The following is a 13,112-nucleotide window of genomic DNA, read 5'->3' on the forward strand; positions in this document are numbered from 1 at the left end:
AAATCCCCTGTGCGGTATGGTAATAAGGGAGGTGTCCCAGGCACCGCTGCCTTGAGAACAATGTTGCTGCAGTTGAGTGACTGTAACAGGCCCTGATGACAGCCGGGGCCGCGTTAAAAATGCCTATTCAAGCAGATCAAGACACTGAGAGGCCTCGTGGGGATCTGAAACCCTTTGGGATTTCTGGATGAAGCCAGAAGCTGAATCCCCAACCCTGAGAACCTGGAGGGAAAGAAAAAAAAAAAAAAGAAAAAAAAAGAAAGGGAGAAAAGAAAAGAAACCCACAAAGCAGCTTCAAAAGGACTGCAGCGCCGGAGGCAGGGCCTCCTACTCCAAGAGGGGCTGGAGCTTGAGAGAGCAAAGCAGCCCCGACACCGGTGTGTGACTGCGGTCTGGACGTCCCTGGGTCTGCACAGGGTTATCTGAGCCTGGTCCCACCCTCCACAAGGTCCCTGAGCTGCTGGCGATGTTCTTTCCTTCCAGGCAGGGAACCCCAGCTCCAGCGTGTGGGGTACAGCCCGCATGGCAGAGCTGACAGACACCCCGCAAGCGGGGCTGTCGCAGGGATGAGTCAGGATATTTTTGCCTTGAGCTGAAAGGGGTCCTGCAGGGATGACCAATGCGCTGAACAGGTAAAGCTGGAGCCCTCATGGGGGAGAAGGGCAACACTTGTCCCTTCTCAACCCATGCAGGCCACGGGGAGTTCTGACAGAACCTTCTGTATAGGGACCCTTGGCCACATGAGTGCTTCTCCGCGTGGAACCAGGCACTTTCTCAGAAAACAGGCAAGGCAGGAAGAGCTATAAATCCATGCACTCGGGGATCTGAGCTAGGACCGGCCAAAATTAAACCTTTCCTTATTTTTGCCAGATGAGCCTTAACTGGGATCATTTCCTTGATTTGGTTCACCATGTGGCTGCCTAAACCACAAGAAAAGAGGCAAAAGAAGGAGCAGGAATGAGGAAGAGGATAGAGGCTGCTGCTTTCAACTGATGCCAGATTAAAGAGGTTGTGAAACAACACCATCAATTGAGTGTATTTGGTGCAATTGCAACACAAATGAAATAATAACTTTGATAACGCACCAGTCCTGCAGCATCAAGGATTAACGCTTACCTGTTCCGCCGCACCGAGTCCCTCCTGCTGTTTAGATTTACACCGGAGGATTTGGCTTATGGACTGGAAACTTTCCAACGCAGAGTGATTTATCTGTAAAAGGCATTGCACATTCATGGATCTGCATAAATAATGCAAAAGTAATTAATAATAACCCAACCCCTGCTCTTAACAATGCCAGGAGAAGAAATTGCTCCAGTCTCTCATGACTTTTGCAAAAGATCTTTAGTTGTTAACCGTCTCAAAGAGAAAGGAAGAGAACAGTTTTGAAACACGGACTGGATGTCGCCGAGTCCTGGGATTTTATTGCCAGCCTGGCAATCTTTACGATTGATTTAAAGAACCCTCTGGTGGAGTCATGTTAAAACAACATCGATTCGGCTTTGATTTCTTTTTTTAGTTTGAATCTCCCAGGATCACAGTCAAAAGTTTGAAACCGGGAAGGCAAAGGGCTAAGAAACACGGGAAGGGAAGAGATAAGCTCCAAAAATTATGACCTCTAAAAGCCTTGTCCTTTCAACTCTAAGTGCTACTTTTGAGGTTGGATACAGCATTTCCAGCTCGGCTGACAAATCTGTTACGCTCACCTCGCAACTGCTAGGAAAGATGTTTTGTTTTCACTGTTTCACCTCCAGCCTCGCTATCCACTTTTCATATAACACAAATTCAGCCATAGGGACATAAATAAGTGCCAGGAAATTCCAGATATCGATGGCTGCTCTGGACAGATGAAAGGTATCAGGTCCTGATTACATGAAAGTCATGTTTCAGTGTATGTCCTGTCACTGTGTTTGCAGCAGTCAGGGTCTCGAGGTCCCCTGCCTCTGTCTTTCTGTATCAGCTCACATGGTGGCCGCACACATAATCGGGGCTGGTTTTGACCAGTGATCATAGACATGTGGGTAAAAGTTGCTTCTCAGTAAGGAGAAGCCCGGCTGTCACGCAGCCAGATAAACCAGTCAATGAAAAAAAAAAGACTTTTAATCAAAAGATCAAACGATCTCTTCAGCTGTTTCTATAAAACCCTGAGATTTGGTTCCACTTAGTAACACATTCTCACTGCTGTTTTCAGAAGAAAAACAAGCAGTTCACGTTGGTCTGACAAAGTGGTTCAAATAACTTCAGTTCAGTAATGGCTGCTATCAAAATGCTTAAAATGGAAGGATTAATTTTTCAGTGCCTACCCATAGCAGCCCCAAACGTGGTTTCAATTAGGACTGTTTTCTGCTCCGCTTTATTCACTTTCTATGAACATGCAGTCACTGGGTCCCAGTTCACGAGCTCACGTGGGGTTTTATAAACAAGTTTAAATGTGAAACTGAGTTGGGTTGGCACACTTACTTTCTCTGTCACAAATATTTAACAAAAGACAGAGATTTATCTCAAATACTGAAGCATTCACCAAGAGCAATATTCAATTGTGCATCGGGTTATAAAATTCACAACCTGCAATCGACGCTGCATTTATTTAGATAGGCCTTCCATAAGGGACCAGCTGTCTCGGCACACTAAAATGCTTAAGCATATGTTTAATTTTAAGGATATGAATAATTTCATTGATAGCAATGGCATTTGCTTACACTTAAGAATATATTTTGCTGGGCTGGAGCCAGAAATAATGCCGTGTGATGCCAATGAAATGCAAACTGCAGTATTTCACTAAGTGCTTTCTGGGATCAATTTTAGAAGTAATCAATGAAGAAGTGTAATGTGAAAATGCAAAAATTAATGTATGTGAGGTTTTGCTGTTTATTATCCTAACATTACCAAGTATTAACATCCACCAGAGTGCTGCCAAGTGAAATCAAACCCAAATCTGTGAAACAGAGCAAAAATGGCAACAAGTTGAATTTGTTATTCACCGTGAATCATCCTATCAGACATAAAGATTTACTCATGTAACACTGAATAGTATTTGCCATCCTTACAGAAAGAGATGGATATAGGCTAAAGATGGGCTCTGACACATTTCTACAATCCCCAGTGTGTACCAACTCCATTCAGCCCAGAGAGCCAGCCCAGTCCAAAGTGGGTGTGTGAAAGGGAGAACAAGATCTGCTCTGTGATAACACAGAAGCCTCAAACAAAGATGACTTTAATGATCCAAAGTCACTAAAAACATGGGTCTTCTCTGCTCCTTACTGTGCCTCACTTTCCACAAAACTCTATGAATTGCTCAGTTATTATAGCAATATCCAGGCACCAAACACTATTTGTATTTGTTCTCATAGCCTTCCCCATCACAAGTCCAACAGCACTGACATCGCCGGTGACCAACATGGACCTGGGACAAACCCCTTCCTCCCCTGTGATGGAATCATCGTACACACAGCTATAGACCCATATGCATATGATTGTTGTTTTCAAGCAGTTTGTGAGTGACCTTATATGCTGCCCATACGCTGCAGTAATATGATTTCCCCTAATGTCAGATGTTGCGTGACACATTTCAGGCATATATTTAAAATAGAGTTCATATCGTCACAGGCAATGGAAGAAAATGACCGGCATCTGCAATGTCTGCATAATGCATTTCCAAACTGCATGGAATGTGTCCAAATTGATTGTATTCTTCATCTATCCAAAATATTGGTAGTATATAAAATGTATGTGTAACAGCTTTACTCATCAGCATGTATTCCATGCCTTATTTTGATGCCTGAGTAACAAAGGGAAAGCGTTTGTTACAGCTCTGCCTCCACAGTGCAGCTACAGTGACAATTCTCGATGTTCCCTGAGTTGGTCGAAATGGTATTTGTCACACGTGTACGTCGCTTTATATTCCAGCCTGGTTTCAATACAGGATAGGGGACAATGTGATTCAGAGCAGCCCTGCGGAGAAGGACTCGGGGGTGCTGACTGATGAGATTGACACGAGCCAGCAACATGTGCTCGCAGCCTAGAAGATCAACAGTGTCCTGGGCTGCATCCAAAGAAGTGTGGCCAGCAGGGCGAGGGAGGGGATTCTGCCCCTCTACTCCGCTCTTGTGAGACCGCACCTGGAGTCCTGTGTCCAGTTCTGGAATCTCCAAAATGAGAAGGATATGGAACTATTGGAATGGGTACAGAGGAAGCCACAGAGATGATCTGAGGTCTGGAGAACCTCTGCTACAAGGACAGGCTGAGAAAGGTGGGGTTGTTCAGCTTGGAGAAGAGAAGGCTCGCGGGAGACATAAGAGCAGCCTCCTACTACCTAAAAAGGGCTACAAGAAAGATGAGGATGGACATATAGTGACAGGACAAGGGGAAATGGCTTTAAATTGGAAGGGAGAAAATTTAGATTAGACATTAGGAAGCAATTCTTCCTAACTGGTGGTGAGACACTGGCCCAAGTTGCACAGAGCAGAGGCTGCCCCCTCCCTGGAGGTGTTCAAGGTCAGGTTGGATGGGGCTTTGAGCAACCTGATCCAGTGGGAGGTGTCCCTGCCCATGGCAGGTCGTTGAAACTGGGTGGGCTTTAAGGTCCATGAAACTGCACGCAACAGAATCGGGCTCGAAGGCGTCTGAGACATGCCACACTGCCAAGATGTAACTTTGCTGCAATCGGGTGCAGTGTTGTCTCACAGGGAGCAGTATCAATGATAACAATTACATTTCATGGGACAAATTTCAGCACGGTAGGACCAGCCAAATTCCCTGAGTCACAGGCAGGTTTGCATAGCCCATACTGCAGTGTGGGGGATTATCTGAATTGCTATCATACCCGAGCTAGTTGATTAGAGATGGTTTGCATACATCTACATGTGTGGCAACCTCACCTCTGGTTGCTGTTTAGACAGGTGAAAGATCATTTCACACCAGTCTAGCAAAACAGCTTTGTTTTGCTAGGATCTGTCATGACAGCAGCTGACCCAGAATCCACTACAATAAAAATTTCATACTGATTTGAGTCTTACAGGCCTTGAAACACTGCCCTACCAGCTTGGGGATGTCTCACAATCTGTTTTGAGGATGGAGAGGGTCAAACTGCCAGGCTGGGTATCTACTGATGCTGGGAAGGGTCAGTTGGTCTGAAAACCTTCAAGCTGACTTACTGAGATTGGAAATAACAGAAACACCCATCCCAAGAGGAAAAGCACCACACAATGCGAGCCAGAGTTCAGGATGCTCAGAAACACAGCAAGCACGAGTGTGCAGCCAGTGGGTTGCTACGTTAGAGCCCTAGGAAACTCCAGACACTGGGAATACTTTGGAAGAGTTTATATCTCAGACAATATACTTGTCTGGGGTAGTAACTCCTACTCTGTTTTTGGACTCTTCGACACAGAAAACAAATCAGAACAGGCTTTTTGGTGCTGGTCAGACTCCCCTGCTGACGTCCTCCTTTCATGTCCTATTTTTCAAGCCATTTTTTCCCCCCATCTGGTATTTTTCAGTGGCCCAAAGGTTATCCCATCGAGGATGATAGTCACCAGTCAGAGGTGGCCTCTCTCTGAGCATGCAGATGAGCACCTTTCAATGACTTCGGCATCAACCAAAAGAAGGTCCATGCAAAGCCGACACACATTTTGGCGGTGAATCTCACTCCCTCCTATTGTTCTGTGATTGTGTTTGCTCCAGCGGGCACATAAGGTGCTTAGGCCCGTCTTCTCCAGCCTGTACTGCTGCCAGCAGCTTGTATTCAGTGTTGGACAAATCCAGCCTGTGAAATGCTCTTTGTGGCAGGTCCAGCTGGCTGGCAAGTTTGGCATGACACAGACCGTTACATCACTTGGCCAAAGCTGACCTCTGTCTGTAGAGCACAAGAGAAAGGTATCGTCATCGACGGCTGCTCAATAGCCAGGCAAAATGAATTGATAGGTGTCGATTCAGCCTGCAGTGGACCAGTAGCTACATTATAATGCCAACCTCACCTTCGGTGTTAATGAGGCCCCTTCATTAACAGCCTTGAGCAGAGGGGTCAGGGACTGAATAGAGCCAGACTCCTTTCTCACCCAGAAAGCTGGTTCTTCTCATTCAGAATTGAAGCACGTTGGCGGGACGGTTTGAGGACGCTTGTGCTGCCCATGTTGCATCTGCAAGGGACATGACGTATTTGCGACTATTCATCTGGCTCTTTTCACCAGCACTAAATACACCAAAAGAATAAAATAAATTCTCATTGTGTTCCTGCTTACTAAGAAAATTTTCCCTCTTCCTTCTGGTTTGGAGGGTTACTGTGCGTTAAAAGCCTTTTGCATTTTTCAGGAGATATAATACGCTATAATTTAGATTTTCCTGGGGCACAAAAGAACTTAGTTAAGCTGAACTGTATTACAGTGTGGGTTTATTTTACTAAGTCCTTCATTAATAAGGGAACTAAAGAATTTCCAAGCTGTCTGTAATTTTTCCCAGATGCAGCTACTAGTTGCAAGGAGTATCTTTTTGGCAATCGAAGGGTTTGGCTATTAACAATCTGGACTTGCTATACTACTCTCATGTTAAATATGTGCTGCCAATACTGTAGCGTGGAGTGGGAATTGGAGAAGGAGGGGAAGGCAGAGAACAGGCAAAGCAAAATCATTTTGAGAAGAATAAACATTGCTGGGATTAACAGCTGATTTGAAGGAACATGCTTCCCTGGAGGGATCCCAACACTGATTAGCAAACCAGAAGCCCTGCTACAGCACAACAAGCGTCACTGCAGAACTAAATCCTTCTCACTCACAGTTTCTCTCTCTGTCACTACCTGTTCTGTTCTCTCCCTGGCAGCCAACATGGACAAGCCCTGTGCCATGAACTGAACACAACAAAGGCCACAGACCACAATTCAAGGATCAAAGCAACATGCAGCCCCCTCGGTGCCACCAGAGAAACCGAATCCTCTCTTAACTTCAGGCTCAGGATACTTTCTGAGGCTGTAAGCAAGGACAGTTGTCAGCAAAGCCATTGTGAGTGCCAGGAGAAAGATATCAGCCCCTTACTACTTAAAATATCAATAGTTCATTGGTTTGACTGCAGGTGTGTTCATCTTGGAAATGCCACAGACTATTTGGGTCATTGAATGTGCGTCATAAAAATAGATGAAGAGCACTGCTATCATTTTGGAACTGGTCAGAGAAAGCAGTAAAGTGACTTAGGAAAGAACTTAGGGGTCTTTCCACTCAATCATATTACATACAGACGCAAAGTTGAGGTGTATATTTTCCCAGAGAAACCCTCTCAAATGCAAGATTTGTGTCCTAATACTTAAGTCCGTGAGACACAATTGTAATTTTTCTATACTGCCTGACTCTTTAAGCGCTGGAGACAGCCTCGCTTGTTGGCTGGCTGGTGTCCAAGCCCCTCCAAGCACAGAGTGGCCACACAACTTGTGCTCTTCCGTTCAGAGTAGAAAAAGGGAAGATGCAAGTAAATTAGTAATGAGAAAACATTAATGAACAATGACAGACAGTGAAACAATCTTGTTTCTCCAGGGATAGGAAGGGCAAGCCGTAAACATGCAAATACTCACGTATGAATTGACAACACGGCCTTGCAGCAGAGGTACAGCCAAGCACCCCAGTGAGCGATGCTAAGCCTACAGGAAAGTACTTGTGCTGCAGGAGAGGTGCTGCATAGAGGCCAGTGAGTGAGCAATTTGGGCATCTTGTGTTGCATGGCCATTGGGACTGTCTGGAGGGGCTGCCAGGGTTGGGGCTGTGTATGTTTAGGGGAGGTCGAAGTTGTGTTCCTGCAGGGAGGGGGAGCAGAGGAGGAGAGGGGGAGCAGTGTGGGAGGAAGGAGAACTGCCTCCAGGAGCAGGTGTCACGGCCGGTGCCTGCTCCCCAGACTCTGGGCAGACTCTGTTGCAGTTCATCCCTCTCCCAGGAGGTGCCTGCAGCCACCTAAGCCTGGGCTGCACTGTCCCAGTTTGCACCTGACAGAACTTCCTCTCCCAAAGCACTAGGACTTCTCGCTTCTCAACCCCTGCAGGTGTTGCCTCCTGCACTTATGCTCACTGAGACCAGCAAGGTTTGGCTGCGAAGCAGCAATAGTGTGTGCATCGCACCTTCCCAGGACTGTAAATCAGCCTTCACTGAAACAACCGGGACAAGTGCAGTGCAAAGTCTTCTTTCCACTTCATTTTCCTCCATCCCCAACTCTCAAGGGACAGAACCAGTCCTTGGCATAGCTCCCTACCATGGGCCAAGCTGGATTAAACACACACCTTTCAGTCGAAGACAAGGCTCTCTTTGAAGCAAGACTCTGGGAAGAAAAATGAAAAGCCTAAACAAAAATTAGGGAGAGCTGTCATGTTTCATTTGCATATTTGAATATGCAAATGAGATCTGTTTCTTATCCATTGGCAGTGGCCCTACTGTAGATGGCAGCAACACAGCAGATCTCTGCCAGCGTACACTGCCACAAAGAAAGACGCTAATTGGATTTGCAGACGCTTATTGCAGAACCCAGAAGTTGCTGGAATGGATATAAAGAAACGGGAGCTCAGCCCACGGCTGCCTCGGGTGCGAAGGCACTCAGCTGGCAGCTCGTTAGCTTGAGGTGTCCCTGCAAAAGTAGAAGTTTGAGGAGCCTGGATGGCTTCTGGCTCCACCTTCCCCAGTGCTACCTGGCACCTCAAACTCCCAGAGCCCTCCTGTAGAGCCTGGCACATTTTCTACACTTGGCTGTGATTTTTATTTGGGGGTGGAGCTTGAAAAGAAAATAGGGCATAAGCGTGATCAGTTCTTGGACTGGAAACTGTTCAGATGGGAACCGTGAGTGGAGCAAAGGCTGGTTGTAGGAACTTCTCTCCCCGAGTGTTTTCACAGTTGAATGTGAGGTAACCCAGCACATTTTAAATTACTCTGTGTGCACTACTTGTTCCAGCACAGAGCCCAGGAGTGCTGGCTTGGAGCAGGCATCCATACAGAATCATAGAAAAAGATTGGAAAAGACGTCCAAGATTATTCAGCCCAATTGTCAGTCCGGCAGCACCGTGCCTACTGAACCATGTCCCAAAGTGCCACATCTGAGAGAGTGGGGCTTACTCAGCCTGGAGAAGAGAAGGCTCGGAGGAGATCTTGCAGCAACTTCCATTACCTGAAAGGGGCCTACAGGAAAGCTGGAGAGGGGCTGTTCATAAAGGCTTGTGGGGATAAGACGAGTAGCAATGGGTATAAGCTGGAGAGGGACAAACTTAGGATGGACATTAGGAAGAACTTCTTCACCATAAGAGTGGTGAGGCCCTGGGACAGGTTGACAAGGGAAGTTGTGGCTGCCCCATCCCTGGAGGTGTTCAAGGCCAGGTTGGACGGGGCCTTGGGCAGCCTGAGCCAGTGGGATGTCCCCACCCATGGAAGGGGTGTTGGAACAGGATGATCTTTAAAGTCCCTTCTAACCCAAACTATTCTATGATTCTATGATTCCATGATTCTATGATCTACAGGTTTTCATAGAATCATAGAATCACTAGGTTGGAAAAGACCCTGGATCATCAAGTCCAACCATTCCCATCTGCCACTAAACCATGTCCCTGAGCACCTCGTCTTCCCATCTTTTAAAAACCTCCATGGATGGCGACTACCACCCTCCTGGGCAGCCTCTGCCAGAGCCCAATGACCCTTTCTGCAAAAAATTTCTTTCCTTATGTCCAGTCTGAACCTCCCCTGGCACAGCTTGAGGCCATTCCCCCTTGTCCTGTCCTCTGTCACTTGGGAGAAGAGCCAGCTCCCTCCTCTCTACAACCTCCTTTCAGGCAGTTGTAGAGAGCAGTAAGGTCTCCCCTCAGCCTCCTCTTCTCCAGCCTAAACAACCCCAGCTCTCTCAGCTGCTCCTCATAAGACTTGTTCTCCAGCCCCCTCACCAGCTTCATTACTCCTCTCTGGACACACTCCAGAGCCTCAACATCCTTCTTGGAGTGAGGGGCCCAGAAATGAATACAGGATTCGAGGTGTGGTCTCACCAGCGCTGAGTACAGGGGTAGAATAACCTGCCTGGACCTGCTGGCCACGCTGTTTCTGATCCAAGCCAAGATGCCATTGGCCTTCTTGGCCACCTGGGCCACTGCTGGCTCATGTTTGAACACCTCCAAGGTTGGTGACTCCCCCACTTCCCTGGGCAGCCTCTTCCAAAGCTTCACTAGTAAGAAATTCCTCCTAATATCCAATCTAAACCTCTCTTGGTGCAACTTGAGGCCATTTCCTCTTGTCCTATCACTTGTTACTTTGGAGAAAAGACCAGCATCCTCCTCACTACTGCCTCCTTTCAGGGAGCTGCAGAGAGCGATGAGGTCTCCCTTCAGCCTCTTTTTCTCCAGGCTAAACAACCCCATGTCCCTCAGCTTCTCCCCATAACCCCTGTGCTTCAGACCCTTTCCCAGATCCGTTCCCCTTCTCTGGACATGCGCCAGCCCCTCAATGTCTTTCTTGTACTGAGGGATCCAAAACTGAACCCGAGATTTGAGCCTTAGCCTGAATGGGGCACCCCAACTCCTTCAGCACAGTTTAATGGCCACGTGTTGGACAGCCTGAGTTGCCGTGGAACCTGACTCAGGCTTTTCAATCTCTGACTTGGAAGTGCCCAAGTTCATGCTTGGATCCCACCCCAGGCCATAGAGCGGATGAAAGCTGGAGGAGCAACTTGTGTTTAAAGTAGCAAAAGTAAACATGGCTGTGCTGAAGTGGGGAGACAGTGTGGGAGAGCATGAAAACAACCATTAACACCAGGCTGTTAAAAAATAAAGGCACAGAAATATTGTCATTGATGGGAATTCAAACAGAACAGCAAATTCTAATGATGTTTCAGAGGAAGTAACAGGCAATTTTTCAGGAAAAGGAAAAGTTCAGGGTCTTGTGTGTCTGAGTGACATCTCTTGCACGAGGAGGAATTCAACAGACCAAGAGCGGAGTCAAACTCGGAGAGATGGAGAAGTTTCCAGAAAAGATTTAGGAGCGTGTAACCATCAGGGGCCGCGTTGAAGCTGGCAGTGAATAGCTAGGATTGGGAGTTAGCAAATGAAAGATTTAGACCTAAGGGTCACGTGCACGAGAATAATGTCCACAATTAAAGATATCAATGAGAACTCCCAGCCAAAGGGGCCCTGTCTCAAGGGAGAAGAAAAGACACTGTCCGAGGAGATGTCTCTTGGGACGGCATCAGACAGAAACACGGAAAATGAGACCCGGAGCACTTGAAAGAATCCAAATCAGGCTCTTTTTTGTTGTTGTTGTTAACTGAAGCGATTAACCATTTTGCTGTGCTAATATCCTCTATCAGGTTGATGAGGTGAACCAGCTCTTTGGAATGATTTGGGAACCCATTAATCCTCGCCTGTGGCTATGGGTGAGCGTCGCACACAGCGGTGTTGGCTCACAGGCGTTTTTCTGCCGCCTCGCAGGGACCAACAAACTATTTCAAACCAGAAAGTTGCACGAAAGAAAAAAATCCGCCTCGCGTCTAAAAGCAGATTTGCTTCATTTGAGGCTTCCAAACCTCAGTGAGGTCATTTGGGATGTGAAGGGGTAAGGGGAGGTAAATAAAATCCCTCTTTTGCTTTTTGGGAATGGGAGTGGGGAGGGAGGCTCGAAAGCTGCCCCCGCGGGAGCCCAACGCCGCCTCCATTTGCAGCGTGGGGAGCGGGAGGGGACAAAAGAGAGGGGGGAATGGGGGAGAGAAGGAGAGTGAGGGAGAGAAGGGGATGGAGGGGAGAGTCAGGGAGAGAGAGGGCGGAATGAGAGGAAATTGGGGGGGGGGAAGTGGGATGAAAGAGAATGAAGGAAAATGTGGGAGACTGAGGGGAAAAATGAGGGGAAATGAAAGAGACTGAGGGGAAAATGAGGGAGACTGAGTGGAAAATGAAGGAAAATGTTGGGGGCTGAGGGGAAAATGAAGGGAAGTGAAGGAAAATGAGGGAGACTGAGGGGAAAAAATGAAGGAAAATGTGGAAGACTGAGGGGAAAATGAAGGAGAGAGAGGGGAAAATGAGAGAAACTGAGGGAGAGGGGGAAATGAGATAAAATGAAAGAGGTTGAGGGAAAAAGGAAGGAAAATGTTGGAGGCTGAGGGGAAATGAGGGAAACTGAGGGAGAGTCGGGAAAATGAGATAAAATTAAAGGGATTGAGGGGGAAAGGAAGGAAAATGTTGGAGGCTGAGGGGAAGATGAGGGAGACGGAAAAAAACAACAGAAAATGTGGGAGACTGAGGGGAAAATGAGAGAGAGTGAGGGGAAAATGAGAGAAACCGAGGGAGATGGGGGAAATGACATAAAATGAAAGAGATTGAGGGGAAAAGGAAGGAAGGTGTAGGAAGCTGAGGGGGAAATGAGGGAGACTGAGGGAAGAAACAATGGAAAACGTGGGAGGCTGAGGTGAAAAATGAAGGAAAATATGGCAGGCTCAGGGAACATTGAGAGAAACAGAGAAAAAAGGGAAAATGAAGGAGACTGAAGGGAAAATGTGTGAGGCTGGGGGGAAATGAGGGGAAAGGAAGGAGACAGGAAAAATGAGAGAAACTGAGAAAATAAGGGAGACAGGGAAAAATGAGGTAAAAGGAAAGAGATTGAGGGAAAAATGAAGGAAAATGTGGGAGGGTGAGGGAAAAATGAGGGAGACTGAGGGAAAATGTGGGAGGCTGAGGGAACATTGAGAGAAACTGAGAGAAAAATGAGGGAAAATGTGGAAGACTAAGGCAAAAATGAAAAACAGCAAGTTAAGGATACTGGGGGAGAAAAGGAAAATTAGGGAGACAGGGAGAAATGAAACAGAAAACATGGGAAACGAAAAAAAAGAAACAATATGTGGGAGACTGAGGCAAAAGCAAGAGAAACCAATGCAAAAATGAGGAAGGCTGTAAGAAAAATGAGAGGAAACTGAAGGAAAAAAAAGACAGAAACTGAGGGGAAATGTGGGAGATTGAAGAGGGAAATGAGGGAGACTCAAGGGCAGAAAGAAACTGAGGAAAACATTAAGGAGACAAGGAAAAAATGAGTGAGACTGAGGGAAACATGGGAGACTGAAGGAAAAATGAGAGAAATCGAAAGAAAATGAAGATGGGAAAATGAGGGACACTAAGGGGAAATGAGCTAAACATAGGA

The sequence above is a fragment of the Cuculus canorus genome, chromosome 27 (genome assembly GCF_017976375.1).
Source record: "Cuculus canorus isolate bCucCan1 chromosome 27, bCucCan1.pri, whole genome shotgun sequence".
NCBI classification, from domain to species: domain Eukaryota; kingdom Metazoa; phylum Chordata; class Aves; order Cuculiformes; family Cuculidae; genus Cuculus; species Cuculus canorus.